Raw genomic sequence first — 24,664 nt, forward strand, 5'->3', positions numbered from 1 at the left:
TGATTGGTGATTGGTGACAGCAGGTTCTGAAACACCAGTTTAACTGGCTCCAGTCCTCACTCGCCATAGACAAACACAACACACGTACCCTTTCACAGAAAGATCGGGAACGCCACTAAAAGAGACATTCTTCAACTTCATAGGTTGGACATGTGCTATTATTCAGCTTCACTTTTGTGGTTAGAACTGAAAGTTTTGCGAAGCCCAGGCTTTTTTGCGGTGTATCCGTGAGATGGAATGAATTTTCTTCCCTCTTTACTTTCCTCCTCATGGGACAGGGCACAAGATTTGGCCAAAGACAGACTCCAGTGGTAGAATATTGTTGCTGCCTTATGTCCCACCCGGGACAAAGAGGACTGAGTAAGTATGTTTATTTTCCTCCAGTGGCAATGCTGTATGACAAAGATACACTGATTAGCACTTGAGTTGAAGTTTTGGTCTGTGTGTGAGGGACTGGGAGGCTCCTCTAGTGCCCCTATGTGAGTTAACAGTCCCTTATTAATCAAAGGAAATGGAATATCCTGTCTAGCAGGAAATAGCTCCTGTTTCCCTTAACATAACATTACCAATGATAAGTTGACCTCGAGTGATTATTGGGAAGTCTGTCCTCACCAAGTTCAGTTCAAACCCCTGCTTTGTGCTGCAGATGGATGGAGGGAGGGACACAGAGAGAGACAGAGAGAGCGACAGAGCGAGAGAGAGACAAAGAGAGACAGAGAGAGAGAGAGAGAAACACAGAGAGAGCGAGAGAGTGAGAGATTGAGAGAGACAGAGAGAGAGCGAGAGAGAAAGAGAGAGACAGAGAGAGAGAAAGAGATGAAACATATTCATATTTAGAAAGACTGCTTTTAAAATATAACAGGGACAGAATGATTGCCCACCCAGGCAGCCACCTACGCTCTGGCAGCAAGTACTACGTGCCCACAGGCGATAAAAACAATGTTCCTGCATGTCACCGTTGCCTGGCAACACGTTTGGCACCTCTCTGATTCAGCCTTACCAGTTCGCACGCACGCACGCACACACACACACACACACACACACACACACACACACACACACACACACACACACACACACACACACACACACACACTGGGTGTGAGCCTCCTGTCAAAGTAGAGTTGAAAAGAGAGAGAGGTCCTTTGAGATGTGCCAGCCCTTACTCCCCTTTTACATCACCAATAAGATAGACAGAGAGAGACCAGGGAGCTTCAGGCCAAGTAAATATCACAGCAGAAGAGACATGTACCCCTGGAGGGACTTTAAGTGACAAAGTCAAATATTATCTTCATGGTGGGGTCATTTTTATGTTGAATTTAGGGCCACCTTTCATTTCCAGTTGTGCTGCAGGTTTTCAGATCTGTGAGACAGGTGGGGAGTGATCAAGAGCACACTGTATGTGTAGTTTATGAATTATTAATACGAGGTAACATAGGCCTCTCAATGAGGTAACATAAGCCTCTCAATGAGGTAACATAAGCCTCTCAATGAGGTAACATAGGCCTCTCAATGAGGTAACATAAGCCTCTCAATGAGGTAACATAGGCCTCTCAATGAGGTAACATAAGCCTCTCAATGAGGTAACATAAGCCTCTCAATGAGGTAACATAAGCCTCTCAATGAGGTAACATAAGCCTCTCAATGAGGTAACATAAGCCTCTCAATGAGGTAACATAAGACTCTCAATGAGGTAACATAGGCCTCTCAATGAGGCAACATAAGCCTCTCAATGAGGTAACATAGGCCTCTCAATGAGGTATCATAGGCCTCTCAATGAGGTAACATAGGCCTCTCAATGAGGTAACATAAGCCTCTCAATGAGGTAACATAGGCCTCTCAATGAGGTAACATAAGCCTCTCAATGAGGTAACATAGGCCTCTCAATCATAGGCCTCTCAATGAGGTAACATAGGCCTCTCAATGAGGTAACATAAGCCTCTCAATGAGGTAACACAGGCCTCTCAATGAGGTATCGTAGGCCTCTCAATGAGGTAACATAAGCCTCTCAATGAGGTAACATAAGCCTCTCAATGAGGTAACACAGGCCTCTCATACAGCACAGCATGTGGCTTGATGTATTGGTTTTTAGCCCACGGATCCTGGTCTGTGTCCGAAACGGCACGCTACTCTCTATATAGTGCACTTTTTTTGGCCTATGGGCTCTGGTCTCCCTCTATCCCTCTATCCCCTATCCCTTCCCCTTCTCTCCCTCTCTCCCCCTCTCTCTCCCTCTCTCTCCCTCTCTCTATCCCCCTATCCCTTCCCCTTCTCTCCCTCTCTCCCCCTCTCTCCCCCTCTCTATCCCCCTATCCCTTCCCCTTCTCTCCCTCTCTCTCTCCCTCTCTCCCCTATCCCTTCCCTTCTCTCCCTCTCTCCCTCTCTCTCTCTCCCTCTCTCCCTCTCTCTCCCTCTACCCCCATCCCTTCCCCTTCTCTCCCTCTATCTCCCTATCCATTCCCCTTCTCTCTCCCTATCCATTCCCCTTCTCTCTCTCTCCCTCTCGCCCCTATCCCTTCCCTCTCTCTCTCTCTCCCTCTATCCCCCTATCCCTTTCCCTTCCCTCCCTTTCTCTCTCTCTCCCTCTATCCCTCTATCCCCCTATCCCTTCCCCTTCTCTCCCTCTGTCCCTCTCTCTCTCTATACCTCTATCCTTCTATCCCCTATCCCTTCCCCTTATCTCCCTCTCTCCCTCTCTCCCCCTATGCATTCCCCTTCTCTCCCACTCTCCCTCTCCCTGCCTCTCTCCCTCTATCACACTATCCCTTCCCCTTCTCTCCCTCTCTCCCTCTCTCTCTCCCTCTATCCCCTATCCCTTCCCCTTCTCTCCCTCTCCCTGCCTCTCTCCCTCTATCCCCTATCCCTTCCCCTTCTCTCCCTCTCTCTCTCCCTCTCTATCCCTTATCCCTTCCCCTTCTCTCCCTCTCTTCCTCTCTCCCTCTATACCTCTATCCTTCTATCCCCTATCCCTTCCCCTTATCTCCCACTCTCCCTCTCTCCCTCTCTCCCCCTATGCATTCCCCTTCTCTGCCACTCTCCCTCTCTCTCCCTCTATCACACTGTCCCTTCCCCTTCTCTCCCTCTCTCCCTCTCTCTCTCCCTCTATCCCCTATCCCTTCCCCTTCTCTCCCTCTCCCTGCCTCTCTCCCTCTATCCCCTATCCCTTCCCCTTCTCTCCCTCTCTCTCTCTCCCTCTCTATCCCCTATCCCTTCCCCTTCTCTCCCTCTCCCTGCCTCTCTCCCTCTATCCCCTATCCCTTCCCCTTCTCTCCCTCTCTCTCTCTCTCTCCCTCTCTATCCCCTATCCCTTCCCCTTCTCTCCCTCTCTCCCTCTCCCTGTCTCTCTCCCTCTATCCCCCTATCCCTTCCCCTTCTCTCTCTCTACTCACTCTGTTTTAACTCCATTCTTCCTCATTAGATCCTCCTAGCTTTGTCCTTTTTGCTCTCTGTGTGCAATCCTTGGAGAGACCTTGCGTTGATTGGGTCGCCTTCCAAATGCCGTCAGCGCCTGGTTTACTACTTGAACATAATCTGAAGTGATTTTCCATCAGAATGAGGACAGTTGTTAGTTTTGCGATGGAATTAATCGAACACTGGGGAGCAACAAACAACCACTGATCTTTGCCTGTCTGCTCTGCCTGTCTGCTCTATCTGTCTGCTCTACATGTCTGCTCTGCCTGTCTGCTCTAACTGTCTGCTCTTGCCTGTCTGCTCTGCCTGTCTGCTCTACCTGTCTGCTCTTCCTGTCTGCTCTACCTGTCTGCTCCACGTGTCTGCTCTAACTGTCTGCTCTTGCCTGTCTGCTCTTCCTGTCTGCTCTAACTGTCTGCTCCACGTGTCTGCTCTAACTGTCTGCTCTTGCCTGTCTGCTCTACCTGTCTGCTCCACGTGTCTGCTCTAACTGTCTGCTCTTGCCTGTCTGCTCTAACTGTCTGCTCTTGCCTGTCTGCTCTTCCTGTCTGCTCTACCTGTCTGCTCCACGTGTCTGCTCTGCCTGTCTGCTCTACCTGTCTGCTCTTCCTGTCTGCTCTACCTGTCTGCTCCACGTGTCTGCTCTGCCTGTCTGCTCTACCTGTCTGCTCTGCCTGTCTGCTCTACCTGTCTGCTCCACGTGTCTGCTCTGCCTGTCTGCTCTGCCTGTCTGCTCTTCCTGTCTGCTCTTCCTGTCTGCTCTGCCTGTCTGCTCTGCCTGTCTGCTCTTCCTGTCTGCTCTACGTGTTTGCTCTGCCTGTCTGCTCTGCCTGTCTGCTCTGCCTGTCTGCTCTACCTGTCTGCTCTAGATGTCTGCTCTGCCTGTATGCTCTACCTGTCTGCTCTAGATATCTGCTCTGCCTGTCTGTTCTGCCTGTCTGCTCAACCTGTCTGCTCTGCTTGTCTGCTCTGCCTGTCTGCTCTACCTGTCTGCTCTAGATGTCTGCTCTAGATGTCTGCTCTGCCTGTCTGCTCTGCCTGTCTGCTCTAGATGTCTGCTCTAGATGTCTGCTCTGCCTGTCTGCTCTACATGTCTGCTCTAGATGTCTGCTCTACCTGTCTGCTGTAGATATCTGCTCTAGATGTCTGCTCTGCCTGTCTGCTCTACCTGTCTGCTCCACCTGTCTGCTCTAGATGTCTGCTCTAGATGTCTGCTCTGCCTGTCTGCTCTTGATGTCTGCCATTGATGTCTGCTCTGCCTGTCTGCTCTACCTGTCTGCTCTGCCTGTCTGCTCCACCTGTCTGCTCAATATGTCTGCTCTAGATGTCTGCTCTAGATGTCTGCTCATCCTGTCTGCTCTAGATGTCTGCTCTAGATGTCTGCTCTGCCTGCTGCTCTAGATGTCTGCACTGCCTGTCTGCTCGACCTGTCTGCTCGACCTGTCTGCTCTACCTGTCTGCTCTAGATCTCTGCTCTGCCTGTCTGCTCTGCCTGTCTGCTCTAGATGTCTGCTCCATCTCCTCTCGTCTTTCAGATTCAATCTACAAAGATTGTTCTAAGAAGCTGAAACATGAAACTATTTAGGAAAACAAGCTCTTGGAGTTGTTGTTTGTGTAAAGAGACAGTTGACTGGGTGTGTGTCCCAAATGGCACCATACTCCCTATATAGTCCACTACTTCTGACCAGTGCTGTAGGTAAAATGGTGCCATTTAGGACTCAGTATGGGTGAGTGTCAGGAGAAGGACAGGGGGAAACAGAGAGTGGTGTCAGTCAGCGGCTGCGCTCCGCTTCTCTTGGCTTATCAGTGTCAGAGTTGACACACCTCATCTGTGGAATGAAGCACCAGGATGCTCCTTAGCCTGGTCCTGTCTCAGCCCAGAAACTTCTCAATGGGTTTACAGATGCAGATTGGACGTGACACGACAAAACATTTGGAGTGGGATGTGATGCTCAATGCTATCTCTCAGATGTGAGCGTTAACGAAAGGAGCTAAAGTAAATGTTGGCTTATGGAGAGAGTGTCAAGCCTTCTCTGACTAATAAGACAGAGGATCGCAACAGTTTCTCAAGGCTTTTCTTGGGAAGCAGCCTAAGGCCATAGTTATCTGATGGCTGTGGTTAGCCTAGGCTACTATGGTTTAGCATGGTAGAAGTTACCAGCTTTGCCAAATCCCAGTTAAAGCCAGTAGTATATTTCTAATGTTGCCAAATCCCACAAATAAGATATTTCTGATTACATCTTTGGATAGTGGGAAATGAGTTAACAATACTCCAGACAAGGTTTGTGCTGTTCATCGTTCGAAAGCCTATGAAAATAGCTGCTCATAGCAAGGTCATCAGAAGCAGGCAGCTGGAAATGTTTTATGAGGAGCTCAATAAGCTCTGTTTTGTCCAACAACTTTGACACCTACCTACCTCACCGTGCAGCATATCTTCCAGCTCCACACCTAGAGACTAATGGTTTTACAAAGCTTTATCCTTGGGAAGGTATGAAACTCCCTATCCCATACTGATAAGAAAACTGACTGCTGCTCTCTCTCTCTGTGAAGCACTGGGGCTGAGGCTCCATACCTTTGTGTTGCAGCCTAGCCTTGTAACGCACCCCCCGCCCGCTCTCATTTCTCTCACAGCAGCAGATAAAAAAGCCTTCCTTCCCTCATACTTCGTGCTTGTAAATTCCAATCACCCTACCGCATCGCTCTGTTGAATATGCGATACGTTTTTTTTTATCAGACTCTTTCATATAAGATAAAATGTGTTTAGGGTCATTAGAAAGTAATTATTAACGTCTTAAGAATTGCTTTTAGTGCCACTTAGCTTACCTCAGCACTCAGAGGCGTATCTCATGGATAGAGATGAAACACCATAGGGAGTACTTCATAAGGTGGATGCACTCTGTGTCCAAATGGCACCCTATTCCCCATATAGTGCACTACTTTACTAGGACTTGTACTCAGAGTATTCGCGGACCAACTGGCAAGTGACTTCGCTGACATTTTCAACCTCTTCCTAACTGAGTCTGTAATACCTACATGTTTCAAACAGACCACCATAGTCCCTGTGCCCAAGAAAGCGGAGGTAACCTGCCTAAATGACTACCGACCCATAGCACTCACGTCGGTAGCCATGAAATGCTTTGAAAGGCTGGTCATGAGTCACATCAACACCATCATCCCAGAAACCCTAGACCCACTCCAATTTGCATACCGCCCCAACAGATCCACAGATGACGCAATCTCAATCGCATTCTACGCTGCTCTTTCCCACCTGGACAAAAGGTGAGAATACTGTTCATTGACTAGAGCTCAGCATTCAACACCCTCCAAGCTCATCACTAAGCTAAGGACCCTGGGACTAAACACCTCCCTCTGCAACTGGATCCTGTACTTCCTGACGGGCCACCCCCAGGGGGTAAGGGTAGGCAACAACACATCTGCCACACTGATCCTCAACACCAGGGCTCCTCAGGGGTGCGTGCTTAGTCCCCTCCTGTACTCCCTGTTCACCCACGACTGCGTGGCCAAACACAACTTCAACACCATCATTACATTTGCTGACGACACAACAGTGGTAGGCCTGATCACCGACAATGATGAGACAGCCTATAGGGAGGAGGTCAGAGACTTAGCAGTGTGGTGCCAGGACAACAACCTCTCTCTCAATGTGAGCAAGACAAAGGAGCTGATCGTGGACTACAGGAAAAAGATGGCCGAACAGGCCCCCATTAACATCAACGGGCTGAAGTTGAGTGGATCGAGAGTTTCAAGTTCTTTGGTGTCCACATCACCAACAAACTATCATGGTCAAAACACACCAAGACAGTCGTGAAGATGGCACAACAACACCTTTTCCCCCTCAGGAGACTGAAAAAAATTGGCATGGGTCCCCAGATCCTCAAAAGGTTCTAAAGCTGCACAATCGAGAGCATCCTGGCCGGTTGCATCACCGCCTGGTATGGCTTGGCATCTGATCGTAAAGCGCTACAGAGGGTAATGTGGATGGCCCTGTACATCGATGGAGCCAAGCTTCCTGCCATACAGGACCTATATACTAGGCGGTGTCAGAGGAAGGACCAAAAAATTGTCAAAGACTCCAGTCATCCAAGTCATAGACTTTTCTAGCAGAGAGCGCCAAGTCTAGGACCAAAAGGCTCCTTAACAGCTTCTACCCCCAAGCCATAAGACTGCTGAACAATGAATCAAATGGCCTCCTGGACTATTTACATTGACCCCCCCCCTTTGTTTTTACACTGCTGCTACTCCCTGTTTATTATCTATGCATAGTCATTTACCCCTACCTACATGTACAAATTACCTTGACTAACCTGTACCCCATATATAGCCTCTTTATTGTCATTTTATTGTGTAACTTTTTATTTCATTTTTTACTTCAGTTTATTTAGTAAATCTTTTCTTAACTCTATTTCTTGAACTGCATTATTGGTTAAGGGCTTGTAATCCAGACTGTATTACAACCGTCCATGATTGGGAGTCCCATAGGGTGGCGCACAACTGGCCCAGCATCGTCCGGGTTTGGCCGGTGTAGGCCGTCATTGTAAATAAGAATTTGTTCTGAACTGACTTGCCTAGTTAAATGAAGGTTAAATAAAATAAAATAAAAAATGAGGGGAAAAAAGTAAGCATTTCACGTTAAGGTCGGCGCATGTGACAAGTAACATTTTCTTTTATTTTATTTTCTTTTGACCAGGGCCTATAGGGAATAGGGTGCCATTTGGGATATAGTGTAATAACAGTGTGGTACAGGTCTGAGTCCCTGCAGGCGGGCGGGCGCGAGGTGTAGCTGGCAGCCTCATAACATTGTTTACACCCCTCTCTCTCTCGCTTTGAAATAGTCCTGTTTGGTCTTTTAATCAGGCTCTCACTCAAAGGAAAGGCGTTGGTTGGCCCTGCAGTTTCTACTGTTCTAAGTTTTTTTTGCTTGGGTGTGGTTGAGTTTGTGATAAATGGCACATGTGATAAGGAGAGGGTGAGAGAGAGGAGGGGTTGTTGAATTAGCTAGGTTGATTATGTATTATTTTCACTTTAAAGTAGCATAGTTTTGGGGAAGTCTGTTAAACGCTAAACATTATCGAGGTGCGCAATCATCAGCTTTCTAATTACAGCTAGGAATTTGGTAATGAGTCTGTTGCCTGGCAGTTGAACAGTGCTTGTGTCCCATATTGCACCCTATTCCCTATTAGTGCACTACTTTTAACCAGAGCCTTAGGGGCCCTGGTCAAGGGCCTTGGTCAAAAGTAGTACACTATATAGGAAATAGGTTGGCATTTGGGACGCATTCAGTGAGCCTGTCTCCAATGTTGTCAGACTCCAGTGATTCCCTGTCAGCTGCCCTTTTCAAACACACAGAGGAGGTGATTAGATTAGAATGAGGAACCAACACAGAGGAGGTGATTAGATTAGAATGAGGATCCAGCACAGAGGAGGTGATTAGATTAGAATGAGGATCCAGCACAGAGGAGGTGATTAGATTAAAATGAGGCACCAACACAGAGGAGGTGATTAGATTAGAATGAGGATCCAGCACAGAGGAGGTGATTAGATTAGAATGAGGAACCAACACAGAGGAGGTGATTAGATTAGAATGAGGATCCAGCACAGAGGAGGTGATTAGATTAGAATGAGGAACCAACACAGAGGAGGTGATTAGATTAGAATGAGGATCCAGCACAGAGGAGGTGATTAGATTAGAATGAGGATCCAGCACAGAGGAGGTGATTAGATTAGAATGAGGATCCAGCACAGAGGAGGTGATTAGATTAGAATGAGGAACCAACACAGAGGAGGTGATTAGATTAGAATGAGGATCCAGCACAGAGGAGGTGATTAGATTAGAATGAGGAACCAACACAGAGGAGGTGATTAGATTAGAATGAGGAACCAGCACAGAGGAGGTGATTAGATTAGAATGAGGATCCAGCACAGAGGAGGTGATTAGATTAGAATGAGGATCCAGCACAGAGGAGGTGATTAGATTAGAATGAGGATCCAGCACAGAGGAGGTGATTAGATTAGAATGAGGATCCAGCACAGAGTATCACGTTTCAGGGAAGACCAAGATGCAGACAGTGTCGAAGTACCAAAAGTGTTTTACTAGATATTCCATCTGAATGAAAATCAGACACTCCATCTGAATGAAGGTCAGACCCTCCATCTGAATGAAGGTCAGATATTCCATCTGAATGAAGGTCAGACACTCCACCCGAATGAAGGTCAGACACTCCATCTGAATGAAAATCAGACACTCCATCTGAATGAAAATCAGACACTCCATCTGAATGAAGGTCAGACACTCCATCTGAATGAAAATCAGACATACCATCTGAATGAAGGTCAGACACTCCATCTGAATGAAGGTCAGACACTCCATCTGAATGAAAATCAGACACTCCATCTGAATGAAGGTCAGACCCTCCATCTGAATGACGGTCAGACACTCCATCTGAATGAAAATCAGACTTACCATCTGAATGAAGGTCAGATATTCCATCTGAATGAAGGTCAGACACTCCATCTGAATGAAGGTCAGACACTCCATCTGAATGAAGGTCAGACACTCCATCTGAATGAAGGTCAGACACTCCATCTGAATGAAAATCAGACATACCATCTGAATGAAGGTCAGACACTCCATCTGAATGAAGGTCAGATACTCCATCTGAATGAAAATCAGACACTCCATCTGAATGAAGATCAGACACTCCATCTGAATGAAGGTCAGACACTCCATCTGAATGAAGGTCAAATATTCCATCTGAATGAAGGTAAGACACTCCATCTGAATGAAGGTCAGACACTCCATCTGAATGAAGGTCAGATATTCCATCTGAATGAAGGTCAGACACTCCATCTGAATGAAGGTCAGACACTCCATCTGAATGAAGGTCAGACATTCCATCTGAATGAAGGTCAGACACTCCATCTGACTGAAGGTCAGATATTCCATCTGAATGAAGATCAGACACTCCATCTGAATGAAGGTCAGACACTCCATCTGAATGAAGGTCAGACACTCCATCTGAATGAAGGTCAGATATTCCATCTGAATGAAGGTCAGATATTCCATCTGAATGAAGGTCAGACACTCCATCTGAATGAAAATCAGACATACCATCTGAATGAAGGTCAGACACTCCATCTGAATGAAAATCAGACACTCCATCTGAATGAAGATCAGACACTCCATCTGAATGAAGGTCAGACACTCCATCTGAATGAAGGTCAAATATTCCATCTGAATGAAGGTCAAATATTCCATCTGAATGAAGGTCAGACACTCCATCTGAATGAAGGTCAGACACTCCATCTGAATGAAGATCAGACACTCCATCTGAATGAAGGTCAGACACTCCATCTGAATGAAGGTCAAATATTCCATCTGAATGAAGGTCACACACTCCATCTGAATGAAGGTCAGACACTCCATCTGAATGAAGGTCAGATATTCCATCTGAATGAAGGTCAGACACTCCATCTGAATGAAGGTCAGATATTCCATCTGAATTAAGGTCAGATATTCCATCTGGATGAAGGTCAGACACTCCATCTGAATGAAGGTCAGATATTCCATCTGAATGAAGGTCAGACACTCCATCTGAATGACGGTCAGACACTCCATCTGAATGAAAATCAGACTTACCATCTGAATGAAGGTCAGATATTCCATCTGAATGAAGGTCAGACACTCCATCTGAATGAAGGTCAGACACTCCATCTGAATGAAGGTCAGACACTCCATCTGAATGAAGGTCAGATATTCCATCTGAATGAAGGTCAGACACTCCATCTGAATGAAAATCAGACTTACCATCTGAATGAAGGTCAGACACTCCATCTGAATGAAGGTCAGACACTCCATCTGAATGAAGGTCAGATATTCCATCTGAATGAAGAGTGAGGAGGGAAATAGTTGGAGTGTTGTCTCAGACAAGACAACAGCAGACATCAAATGATGGGGAATGTTGTCAAAGGATCAAAACTATCAATATTCCACAAGGCCACTATTCTACCTCCATAGCAAAGAACTGACCCCCCCCCCAACACACACACATATACACACACACACCACCCTACCAAACCCCCAATGAAGGTACCTGTCAGTGACAAGATCAGTGCTCCTGCCAGCCTGCTAGCTAGTCCAAACAACAGTCCCAAGCAAAGACCTTAATCTACAAACCAAAACAACAGAGACAAAACAAGTCCAGCAAACAAACAACATAGCTTCAGGAAAAGCCTTTATTTATGGAGGCTCACTTGGTTTACCTTAGACGCCTCATTAATGAATGACGTCAGACATGACGAAGTAGCTTGCATAGTCACTGTTATCTAACGTTAATGAAGGAGGGAGGAGGTCCATTTCATTGGCAGTTGTATGTGGGGTTGAGTGCAGCACAGCGCAGACGTGCCGTGGTTTGGAGTCAGACGTTGGTTTGAAGTTTTCAAGCCTTCACTCTCTTTCATCAACTAAAGAGCTGCTCCTAATTAAAGATCTCACTAGGAGATGGAGCGGAGGTGGGGGTTGGACGGGACAGGCGGGACGGGACAGGCGGGACGGGACTGGGTGTGTGTGGTGTGTTTATGTGTGTGCACGTGTCTGCCCGTTCGTATGCATGTGTGAGTGTGTGTGAGTGTGTGTGTGTGCAGGGGGGGTCTGGACAGAGAGGAAGCCCACTGAGTTTGTAATTAGCAGAGTTAAGCAGGACGTCCAACAGCTGCAAGGAGTTGGACTGTTTTTATCTTGTTAACTGTGTCTCAGAGAGAGAGACACACTCTGCTCCTCTGACTAGGACTGACCCACGACCGGTGGCATGCAGCTTCACTCTCTAAACTGTATCTCTCCCACATAGACACACACCCACACAGACACACACCCACACAGACACCAACATAGACACACACACATACACAGACACACACCCACACAGACACTCACAAAGACACACACACACACACACACACACACACATAGACAGACATCCACACAGACACACACCCACACAGACACCCACCCACATAGACACACACCCACAGAGGCACACACCCACCCACACAGGCACCCACATAGACACACACCCACACAGACACCCACATAGACACACACCCACACAGACACACACCCACACAGACACACACCCACTCAGACACACACCCACTCAGACACCCACATAGACACCCACATAGACACACACCCACACAGACACACACCCACACAGACACACACCCACATAGACACACACACACACACACCCACACAAACACACACCCACACCGACACACACCCACACAGACACACACCTACACAGACACACACCCACATAGACACACACACACCCACACAGACACACACCCACATAGACACACATCCACACAGACACACACCCACACAGACACACACCCACATAGACAGACATCCACATAGACAGACATCCACACAGACACACACCCACACAGACACCCACATAGACACACACCCACATAGACACACACCCACACAGACACCCACATAGACACACACCCACACAGACACCCACATAGACACACCCACATAGACACAGACCCACATAGACACACACCCACATAGACACACACACACACCCACACAGACACACACCCACACAGACACACACCCACACAGACACACACCCACACAGACACACACCTACACAGACACACACCCACACAGACACACACCCCACACAGACACACACCCACACAGACCCACACCCCACACAGACACACACCCACATAGACACACACCCACACAGACACAGACCCACACAGACACACAAACACACAGACACACACCCACATAGACACACACCCACACAGACACCCACACAGACACACACACACAGACATAGACACACCCACATAGACACACACCCACATAGACACACACCCACACAGACACACACCCCACACAGACACACACCCACATAGACACACACCCACACAGACACAGACCCACACAGACACACACACAGACACACACCCACATAGACACACACACACAGACACACACCCACATAGACACACACCTACACAGACACACACCCACATAGACACACACCCACACAGACACACACCCCACACAGACACACACCCACATAGACACACACCCCACACAGACACACACCCACATAGACACACACCCACACACACACACACCCACACAGACACATCACAGTTGCTGCTACCAGACTCTTATTATACTCCTCAGTTTGTACACTTTCCAACGTGTAAATGTTGGACTATAAATTGTCTTCCTGTATTATACTTATGCTAAAATATTTATTCTATTCTATTGACTTTATGTTCATATTCTTATATTTTATTTCCTGTCGAGAAGTAACCTCCAAGTAAGCATTTTGTTGGATGGTAAATACCATGTGTATCGTGTACATAGGACTAATATAACTTGAAACTGAGTCATCCTCTATGTCTGCTATATTAGCATTGCCCCCCCCCCCTTTTACGCCGCTGCTACTCTCTGTTATTATCTATGCATAGTCACTTTAATAACTCTAACTACATGTACATCAATTACCTCGACTAACTGATGCCTCCGCACATTGACTCTGTACTGGTACCCTCTGTATATAGTGTCCCTATTGTTATTTTACTGCTGCTTTTTTAATTACTTTTATATTTATCCTTTTATTTCTTATTCTTATTCAACATTTTTACACTGCTTTGTTGGTTAGGGGCTTGTAAGTAAGCATTTCACTGTAAGGACTGTTGTATTCGGCGCATGTGACTAATAACGTGATTTGATTAGATTGATAATGGCAGGCCACATACAGTAATTCTCCAAACGCCAAACATTTTATTGCATCCATCAAACACAAGGACACTTCACTTACAGTAACCATGTGGTCCCCACCAGAGTGTTTGGATGTCTCTGTGCTGTTGATGGGGCCTGGATGTCTGTATGTCTCTGTGCTGTGAATGGGGCCTGGATGTCTGTATGTCTCTGTGCTGTTGATGGGTCCTGGATGTCTGTATGTCTCTGTGCTGTTGATGGGGCCTGGATGTCTGTATGTCTCTGTGCTGTTGATGGGGCCTGGATGTCTGTATGTCTCTGTGCTGTTGATGGGGCCTGGATGTCTGTATGTCTCTGTGCTGTGAATGGGGCCTGGATGTCTGTATGTCTCTGTGCTGTTGATGGGGCCTGGATGTCTGTATGTCTCTGTGCTGTTGATGGGGCCTGGATGTCTTTATGTCTCTGTGCTGTTGATGGGGCCTGGATGTCTGTATGTCTCTGTGCTGTTGATGGGGCCTGGATGTCTGTATGTCTCTGTGCTGTTGATGGGGCCTGGATGTCTGTATGTCTCTGTGCTGTTGATGGGGCCTGGATGTCTGTATGTCTCTGTGCTGTTGATGGGGCCTGGATGTCTGTATGTCTCTGTGCTGTTGATGGGGCCTGGATGTCTGTATGTCTCTGTGCTGTTGATGGGGCCTGGATGTCTGTATGTGTCTGTGCTGTGAATGGGGCCTGAATGTCTTTATGTCTCTGTGCTGTTGATGGGGCCTGGATGTCTTTATGTCTCTGTGCTGTGAATGGGGCCTGGATGTCTGTATGTCTCTGTGCTGTTGATGGGGCCTGGATGTCTGTATGTCTCTGTGCTGTTGATGGGGCCTGGATGTCTGTATGTCTCTGTGCTGTTGATGGGGCCTGGATGTCTGTATGTCTCTGTGCTGTTGATGGGGCCTGGATGTCTGTATGTCTCTGTGCTGTTGATGGGGCCAGGATGTCTTTATGTCTCTGTGCTGTGGATGGGGCCTGGATGTCTGTATGTCTCTGTGCTGTGAATGGGGCCTGGATGTCTTTATGTCTCTGTGCTGTTGATGGGGCCTGGATGTCTGTATGTCTCTGTGCTGTTGATGGGGCCTGGATGTCTGTATGTCTCTGTGCTGTTGATGGGGCCTGGATGTCTGTATGTCTCTGTGCTGTGAATGGGGCCTGGATGTCTGTATGTCTCTGTGCTGTTGATGGGGCCTGGATGTCTGTATGTCTCTGTGCTGTGGATGGGGCCTGGATGTCTTTATGTCTCTGTGCTGTGAATGGGGCCTGGATGTTTGTATGTCTCTGTGCTGTGAATGGGGCCTGGATGTCTTTATGTCTCTGTGCTGTTGATGGGGCCTGGATGTCTGTATATGTCTCTGTGCTGTTGATGGGGCCTGGATGTCTGTATGTCTCTGTGCTGTGAATGGGGCCTGGATGTCTGTATGTCTCTGTGCTGTTGATGGGGCCTGGATGTCTGTATGTCTCTGTGCTGTTGATGGGGCCTGGATGTCTGTATGTCTCTGTGCTGTGAATGGGGCCTGGATGTCTTTATGTCTCTGTGCTGTTGATGGGGCCTGGATGTCTTTATGTCTCTGTGCTGTGAATGGGGCCTGGATGTCTGTATGTCTCTGTGCTGTTGATGGGGCCTGGATGTCTGTATGTCTCTGTGCTGTTGATGGGGCCTGGATGTCTGTATGTCTCTGTGCTGTTGATGGGGCCTTCGATGTCTGTATGTCTCTGTGCTGTTGATGGGGCCTGGATGTCTGTATGTCTCTGTGCTGTTGATGGGGCCTGGATGTCTGTATGTCTCTGTGCTGTTGATGGGGCCTGGATGTCTGTATGTCTCTGTGCTGTTGATGGGGCCTGGATGTCTTTATGTCTCTGTGCTGTGAATGGGGCCTGGATGTCTGTATGTCTCTGTGCTGTTGATGGGGCCTGGATGTCTGTATGTCTCTGTGCTGTGAATGGGGCCTGGATGTCTGTATGTCTCTGTGCTGTGGATGGGGCCTGGATGTCTGTATGTCTCTGTGCTGTGGATGCGGCCTGGATGTCTTTATGACTCTGTGCTGTTGATGGGGCCTGGATGTCTGTATGTCTCTGTGCTGTTGATGGGGCCTGGATGTCTGTATGTCTCTGTGCTGTTGATGGGGCCTGGATGTCTGTACATCTCTGTGCTGTTGATGGGTCCTGGATGTCTGTATGTCTCTGTGCTGTTGATGGGGCCTGGATGTCTGTATGTCTCTGTGCTGTTGATGGGGCCTGGATGTCTGTATGTCTCTGTGCTGTTGATGGGGCCTGGATGTCTGTATATCTCTGTGCTGTTGATGGGGCCTGGATGTCTGTATGTCTCTGTGCTGTTGATGGGGCCTGGATGTCTGTATGTCTCTGTGCTGTTGATGAGAGCCCTGCTTCTTTTCCTCCATCTGAGGCTAGACACTCAGCGACACACACACTCATAATCAAAACCATGTGCTGACCACCCATCCAAACAACCACAATAGAATTTGCTCAACCCCCCTTCCCACACACACACACACACACACACACTTATAGACCACCCCATACACACATGGACCCCCCCACACACACAACCACACCCACTCTTAGACTCCCCGTTCCCACTCTCATAGGCCCCCCCTTCCCACACTCATTGACCCCGCCATCCCACACTCATAACCCCCCTTCCCAAACTCTTAACCCCCCTTCCCACACTCATTGACCCCCCTCGTCCCACACTCATTGACCCCCCCCCTTCCCACACTCATACCACTCCTTCCCACACTCAGATTATATATTATATTATGTACAGTCATGGCCAAAAGTTTTGAGAATGACACAAATATTAATTTTCACAGTCTGCTGCCTCAGTTTGTATAATGGTAATTTGCATATACTCCAGAATGTTGAAGAGTGATCAGATGAAGACAAGGTGAGCGCTACCATCAGTCCTGTGTCATGCCAACAGTAAAGCATCCTGAGACCATTCATGTGTGGGGTTGCTTCTCAGCCAAGGGTTTGGGCTCACTCACAATTTTGCCTAAGAACACAGCCATGAATAAAGAATGGTACCAACACAGGAACTCCTCCCAACCATCCAGGAACAGTTTGGTGACGAACAATGCCATTTCCAGCATGATGGAGCACCTTGCCATAAGGCAAAAGTGATAACTAAGTGGCTCGGGGAACAAAACATCGATATTTTGGATCCATGGCCAGGAAACTCCCCAGACCTTAATCCCATTGAGAACTTGTGGTCAATCCTCAAGAGGCGGGTGGACAAACAAAACCCCACAAATTCTGACAAACTCCAAGCATTGATTATGCAAGAATGGGCTGCCATCAGTCAGGATGTGGCCCAGAAGTTAATTGACAGCATGCCAGGGCGGATTGCAGAGGTCTTGAAAAAGAAGGGTCAACATTGCAAATATTGACTCTTTGCATCAACTTCATGTAATTGTCAATAAAAGCCTTTGACACTTATGAAATGCTTGTAATTATACTTCAGTATTCCATAGTAACATCTAACAAAAATATCTAAAGACACTGAAGCAGCAAACTTTGTGACAATATTTGTGTCATTCTCAAAACTTTTGGCCACGACTGTATTATAGGAGGAGGAGGGCAGTCAATGCCTTACAAGTGATACAAGTTCAATGAAGATTAGTAGCAGATTTAGGTTTAGGGTTATCTCATTGATTCTATTGCGCCAGGCAACTTTAATTGAGCACAGCTAAAGTATTTGAAAGAAAACACATACTTTTTGAACGCAGTTCTCGTGACAGCTGCTGTACATAACAGTTCTGTAGTGTTGTAACATTTCGGAGCCATTTATCACAGATTCCAGTGTTAGCCTCTGCAGCACGGCTGGCTGGATTAGCCCTATTGGTGTCTTTGTAAAGGCGGTGCTTGCATCCCAAATAACACACCTTCCCTACTTAGTGCACTTGTTTTAACCAGGGCCCATAGGGCTCTGTTCCAAAGTAGTGCACTACATAGGTAATAGGGTGCAATTTGAGATGCAGTCAGTGATTCTAATTGGCCTGGGCCTGTTACCCCTCAGACCCTGTCATCCTAATCTGCACTAATCCCTCTTTGTGTTAAACACAAATTAGTTTGTGAAGTGGGGCTCAATTTAGGTCAATCCTTTGGAAAAGAGTCTGGTCGGCAATGTTTGCCTGTGTGTGTGTGTGTGTGTGTGTGTGTGTGTGTGTGTGTGTGTGTGTGTGTGTGTGTGTGTGTGTGTGTGTGTGTGTGTGTGTGTGTGTGTGTGTGTGTGTGTGTGTGTGTGTGTGTGTTTGACTGTGTATGACTTTGAGCTAGTGTCTGTCTATAGAAGTGTGTGTGAGAGAGAAAATGCAGGGTGAGAATCAGAAACACTCGCTTCTCAATTCAGTTCAATTCAATTTCAATTCATTTTCACTTTCAATTCAACTCTTTCTCTCTCTCACACTCTCTCTCGCTCTCTCTCGCTCACACACACTCATTCTCTCGCTCTCTCTTCCTCCTTCACTCTCTCCCTCCACCAGCTCAGACATGATAAATATTATGAAATGACGAAGCATTCCAATTATGTTGGAAAATGACTTTGCCCTTCCACAACTTTATGTTCAGGGTGACAATAGTGCTGTATGAAACATGGGAAGGCAAGGAGGAGAGGCAGGCAGGAAGCAGTGAGGAGAGGCAGGCAGGCAGGGAGGGAGGGAGGAGAGGCAAGCAGGAAGCAATGGGGTTAGAGGCAGGCAGGGAGGAGAGGCAGGCAGTGGGGTAGAAGAGGCAGGCAGGAAGCAGTGGGGTTAGAGGCAGGCCAGGAGGGAGCAGTTTGGAGAGGATGAGAATCTTCAGGCGGGAAATGGGAATGTCCCTTTATCTCGTCATTCTGCTGTCTCTGTAGCCTTCAGTTTTCTCCTCCCTCCCTCCCTCCCTCCCTCCCTCCCTCCCTCCCTCCCTCCCTCCCTCCCTCCCTCCCTCCCTCCCTCCCTCCCTCCCTCCCTCCCTCCCTCCCTCCCTCCCTCCCTCCCTCCCTCCCTCCCTTTCAGTTTCTCCTTCCTTTCTGTTTCTTTGTGTTTCCCAATTCAATTACATTTTGTGATTTTGTTTAATATTTAAAGAGGATTGGAAATGGTCCAGCTGGCAAACCATTACAGCTGTGGAGGGAAGGAGGAAACCTCTCTTTGTTCAGTGTACAACTACAGTACACCTCAGGCTTAGGCTACTGTACTCTCTATTACCTTGACGTTCAACCTTCATACAGCTATAACCTCCTTTAACCTACAAATGACATCCTTTCAGCACCTCCAGCATCCATTCCCTCTGAACAGGCCCACTTCATGTGCCGGGTCTCACCTCATCTACAATTCCTTCCTTCCCCTCTCTCATTAATGCATTTTCCATTTACAACTGGCTCCCCTTGCTTACATTGATACATTTTAAGTGTTTTAACTAACTTACTCACTCTAGTACTGCATATTCATTTTTTTTCTGAATATTCCTCAATACTGCTGTAATAGACAATCATTCAGTTTCTATATTATTTTTCAGCCTTTTCCTAATGACTTTTTTTCTAGGGGAATGTATGAGAAGCTAAAAATCTCTGTTTCACTTTCCTCCCTTGCTGCATGACTATCTCTAACCTTGGCTCTCTCTAGACGTTAACATCCTTAGAGACCATGACCCAGTTTTCAACTTTCAACTCTCCCTGACTCTTCTATTCTGTGTGCACAGACATTCTCCATCTATCAGACCACAGGAAAATACACAAAACTCATCTGTCCTTCCCTCCAACCTTCTCCCTCCATCCCTCCCTCATGACTGATCTTCCGGGACATTTTCCCATCCACAAAGCAGTCCCTCCCACGGATAGAGACAAGCCATGGCTGTTCCTTCCCGCTACTCCTACTGGATCTATCTGACTCACACATCTCCTGACCTGGAGCATCTTTAACGTAGCATGAAATACATCTCCATAGTGAATAATATTGTAATTAGTTGTGTATAGTGCATACTGTATATTCAGTGCTCTGTCTTCCCCATTCCACTCCATAATGCTAACTCTTATGAAAAAATGTCTGAACCAAGCACTGAATGACTGTTTGTTCTCTAAAAACCCTAAGTATTTCTCTGTCCTTATTGTTTCTCTATCCCTATCCTCCCCTCTCACATAATCCCACTCTTTCTCTTCTTACTCATCTCAGTCCCATCCTCTGACTCAGAGAGCAATACCTCTCCTCTCCTCTCCTCTCCTCTCCTCTCCTCTCCTCTCCTCTCCTCTCCTCTCCTCTCCTCTCCTCTCCTCTCCTCTCCTCTCCTCTCCTCTCCTCTCCTCTCCTCTCCTCTCCTCTCCTCTCCTCTCCTCTCCTCTCATCATTAGTGGGACTCACAACACCTCCACTGCCCTCCTGACTGAGTCATCACTTTGGCTCTGCTCCAGCATGAATGAGCCCACTTTGGCCTCGACCTAGTAGGGACGACCCTGGCTTGGCTTCAGTCCAATCATGATGGAGAGAGCTCTGCATCTCTGAGGTCAATTAAAGGTTGCCGCTCAATATTCACATTTCCTTTTGCCTCAGGCAGGTCATGTGGTTGGTTTCCTGAGTGTGTGTATTTGTGTGTGTGCGAAAGAGATAGAATAAGAGAGAGAGCGAGAAAGAAAAAAGCGAGAGAGAAAGAAAGAGATTATTTATACTGTACAAAAATATAAATGCACCATGCCACAATTTCAACGGTTTTACTGAGTTACAGTTTATATAAGGAAATCAGTCAATTGAAATAAATTCATTAGGCCCTAATCCATGGATTTCACATCTATGGATTTCACACTAGGCAAGGGCACAGACATGGATGGGCCTGGGAGGGCATAGGCCCACTTTGTAGGCAGGCCCAGTCACTTCATAGCCAGGCCCAACCACTGGGGAGCCAGGCCCAGATAATCAGAATGAGTTTAGAGTGGCCTTTTATTGTCCCCAGCACAAGGTGCAACTGTATAAAGATCATGCTGTTTAATCAGTTTATTGATATGCCACACCTGTCAGGTGGATGGATTATCTTGCCAAAGGAGAAATGCTCACTAACAGTGCCAGCCAGTCACTGGGTGACCAACATTTGACCGAAATAAGCTTTTTGTGCGGATGGAACATTTCAGGGATATTTTATTTCAGCTCATGAAGATTGGGACCAACACTTTACATGTTGCATTTATATTTTTGTTCAGTATATATTGCTCAGAAGAAGGAAAATACACTATATATACAAAAGTATCTGGAAACCCCTTCAAATTAGTGGATTTGGCTATTTCAGCCACCCATTGCTGACAGATGTCTAAAATCCAGCACACCGCCATGCAATCTCCATAGACAAACACTGGCAGTAGAATGGCCTTACTGAGGTGCTCAGCGACTTTCAATGTGGCACCGTCATAGGATGCTACCTTTTCAACAAGTCAGTTCATCAAATTTCTGTCCTGCCAGAGCTGCCCCGGTCAACTGTACGTGTTGTTATTGTGAAGAGGAAACGTCTAGGAGCAACAACAGTTCAGCTGCGAAGTGGTAGGCCACATAAGCTCACAGAATTGGACCGTCGAGTGCTGAAGCGTGTAGCGCGTAAAAATCGTCTGTCCTTGGTTGCAGCACTGGGGCGGCAGGTAGCCTTGCGGGTAGGAGTGTTGGGCCAGTAAACAAAAGGTTGTTGAATCGAATCCCTGAGCTGACAATGTAAAACTGTGTCGTTCTGCCCCTGAGCAAGGAAGTTAACCCACTGTTCCTCTGGCGCCGATGACGTGTATGTCGATTAAGGCAGCCCCCGCACCTCTCTGATTCAGAGGGGTTAAATGCGGAAAACACATTTCAGTTGAATACAGCCAGTTGTACAACTGACTAGGTATCCCCCTTTCCCTTTCCCTCACTACTGAGTTCCAAACTGCTTCTGGAAGCAACTTCAGCACAAGAACTGTTCATCGGGAGCTTCATGAAATGGAGCCGAGCAGCCGCATACAAGCCTAAGATCACCATGCGCCAAGCATCGCCTGGAGTGGTGTAAAGGTCGCCGCCATTGGAAACTAGCAGTGGAATCACGCTTCATCATCTGGCAGTCTGACGGATAAATCTGGGTTTGGTGGATGCCAGGAGAACACTACCTGCCCCAACGCATAGTGCCAACTGTAAAGTTTGGTGGAGGAGGAATAATGGTCTGGGGCTGTTTTTCATGGTTCGGGCCCCTTCGTTCCAGAGAAGGGAAATCTTAACACTACAGCATACAATGACATTCTGGACGATTCTGTGCTTCCAACTTTGTGGCAACAGTCTGGGGAAGGCCCTTTCCTGTTTCAGCATGACAATATCCCTGTGCACAAAGCAAGATCCATACAGAAATGGTTTGTCAAGATTGGTGTGGAAGAACATGACTGACCTGCACAGATCCCTGACCTCAACCCTATCGAACAGCTTTGGGATGAATTTGAACGGCGACTGCGAGCCAGGCCTAATCGCCCAACATCATTGCCTGACCTCACAAATGCTCTTGTGGCTGAATGGAAGCAAGTCTTCGCAGCAATGTTCCAACATCTAGTGGAAAGCCTTCCCAGAAGAGTGGAGGCTGTTACAGCTGCAAAGGGGGGATTAACTCCATATTAATGCCCATGATTTTGGAATGAGATGTTCGATGAGCAGGTGTCCACATACTTTTGGTCATGTAGTGTATCTCCAATGTCAATGCTCAAGGCTGTTGACCTCCGCACTTCAGTCAACACAGAAAACTACCTGCAACAGAACCATTTTCTCTAACCTCCTCTAACATTTACTTAGCTGTTTAACTCCTGAGTTATGCTCAGTTGAAGGTCAAAGGTCAGTAGCGTGGAAGGATGGCTTGCTCCACCACGGACCTCGGCTATCCCAAGATGCCCTGGGGCCTCAGGTCACGCATGCTAAACCCCTGAGAAACTAGGCTGGAATGTTAATTGACCCAGAATCACAGCGTACACACACACACTGGAGCGGTACACACACACACACACACACACACACACACACACACACACACACACACACACACACACACACACACACACACACACACACACACACACACACACACACACACACGCACACGCCACACACATGCACACGCACACGCCACACATACACTTTCCTCATTCAAAAGGCCTCAAGGCTACTGTCTAGGATGCAAATGACCCTCTAGATACTGCTAGTGGAGCCAGGAGAGGTTTAGATAAGACCAAAGGTTACCGTTTAACCCTGTTTGGTGTACTGAAGGGATGAACAACCCTCTTACGGGATAGTTTGTTCCCCTGTGTTCCATTTCCACACAAACATTCTAATCACTCTCCGTTGTGATGCACGAGAGTGGCTTTAATTTGTTCTGGTAGGTCATTTATTTTAATTTGTTTTACCTTTATTTAACTAGGCTGGAGGTAGGGCTTTCTCCTATAGAGCTCCATTTTTATGGAATGGTCTGCCTACCAATGTGAGAGACGCAGACTCAGTCTCAACCTTTAAGTCTTTACTGAAGACTTATCTCTTCAGTAGGTCCTATGATTAAGTATAGTCTGGCCCAGGAGTGTGAAGGTGAACGGAAAGGCTGGAGCAACGAACCGCCCTTGCTGTCTCTGCCTTGCCGGTTCCCCTCTTTCCACTGGGATTCTCTGCCTCTAACCCTTTTACAGAGGCTGAGTCACTGGCCTACTGGTGTTCTTCCATGCCGTCCATGGGAGGGGTGCGTCACTTGAGTGGGTTGAGTCACTGACGTGGTCTTCCTGTCTGGGTTGGCGCCCCCCCCCCCTTGGGTTGTGCCATGGCGGAGATCGTTGTGGGCTATACTCGGCCTTGTCTTAGGACGGTAAGTTGGTGGTTGGAGACATCCCTCTAGTGGTGTGGGGGCTGTGCTTTGGCAAAGTGGGTGGGGTTATATCCTGCCTGTTTGGCCCTGTCCGGGGGTATCATCGGATGGGGCCACAGTGTCTTCTGATCCCTCCTGTCTCAGCCTCCAGTATTTATGCTGCAGTAGTTTATGTGTCGGGGGGCTAGGGTCAGTCTGTTACATCTGGAGTATTTCTCTTGTCTTATCCGGTGTCCTGTGTGTATTTAAATATGCTCTCTCTAATTCTCTCTTTCTCTCTTTCTGTCTTTCTCTCGGAGGACCTGAGCCCTAGGACCATGCCTCAGGACTACCTGGTATGATGACTCCTTGCTGTCCCCAGTCCACCTGGCCGTGCTGCTGCTCCAGTTTCAACTGTTCTGCCTGCGGCTATGGAACCCTGACCTGTTCACCGGACGTGCTTGTTGCACCCTCGACAACTACTATGATTATTATTATTTGACCATGCTGGTCATTTATGAACATTTTAACATTTTAACATTTTGACCATGTTCTGTTTTAATATCCACCCTGCACAGCCAGAAGAGGACTGGCCACCCCTCATAGCCTGGTTCCTCTCTAGGT

General features: G+C 47.5%; 1 long non-coding RNA gene across 2 annotated transcripts in view; it reads left to right on the forward strand.

Annotated features, from left to right (window-relative positions):
• The window catches only part of LOC123726106 (uncharacterized), a 77,283-nt gene continuing 52,619 nt past the window's right edge, over nt 1-24,664 (forward strand). For both annotated transcript variants that reach the window (XR_006758414.1, XR_006758413.1), the window contains exon 1: nt 1-360. This is a non-coding gene — a long non-coding RNA (uncharacterized lncRNA). The remainder of the gene's footprint in view (nt 361-24,664) is intronic.

Source organism: Salmo salar, chromosome ssa01, assembly GCF_905237065.1.
Source record: "Salmo salar chromosome ssa01, Ssal_v3.1, whole genome shotgun sequence".
NCBI classification, from domain to species: Eukaryota; Metazoa; Chordata; class Actinopteri; order Salmoniformes; family Salmonidae; genus Salmo; species Salmo salar.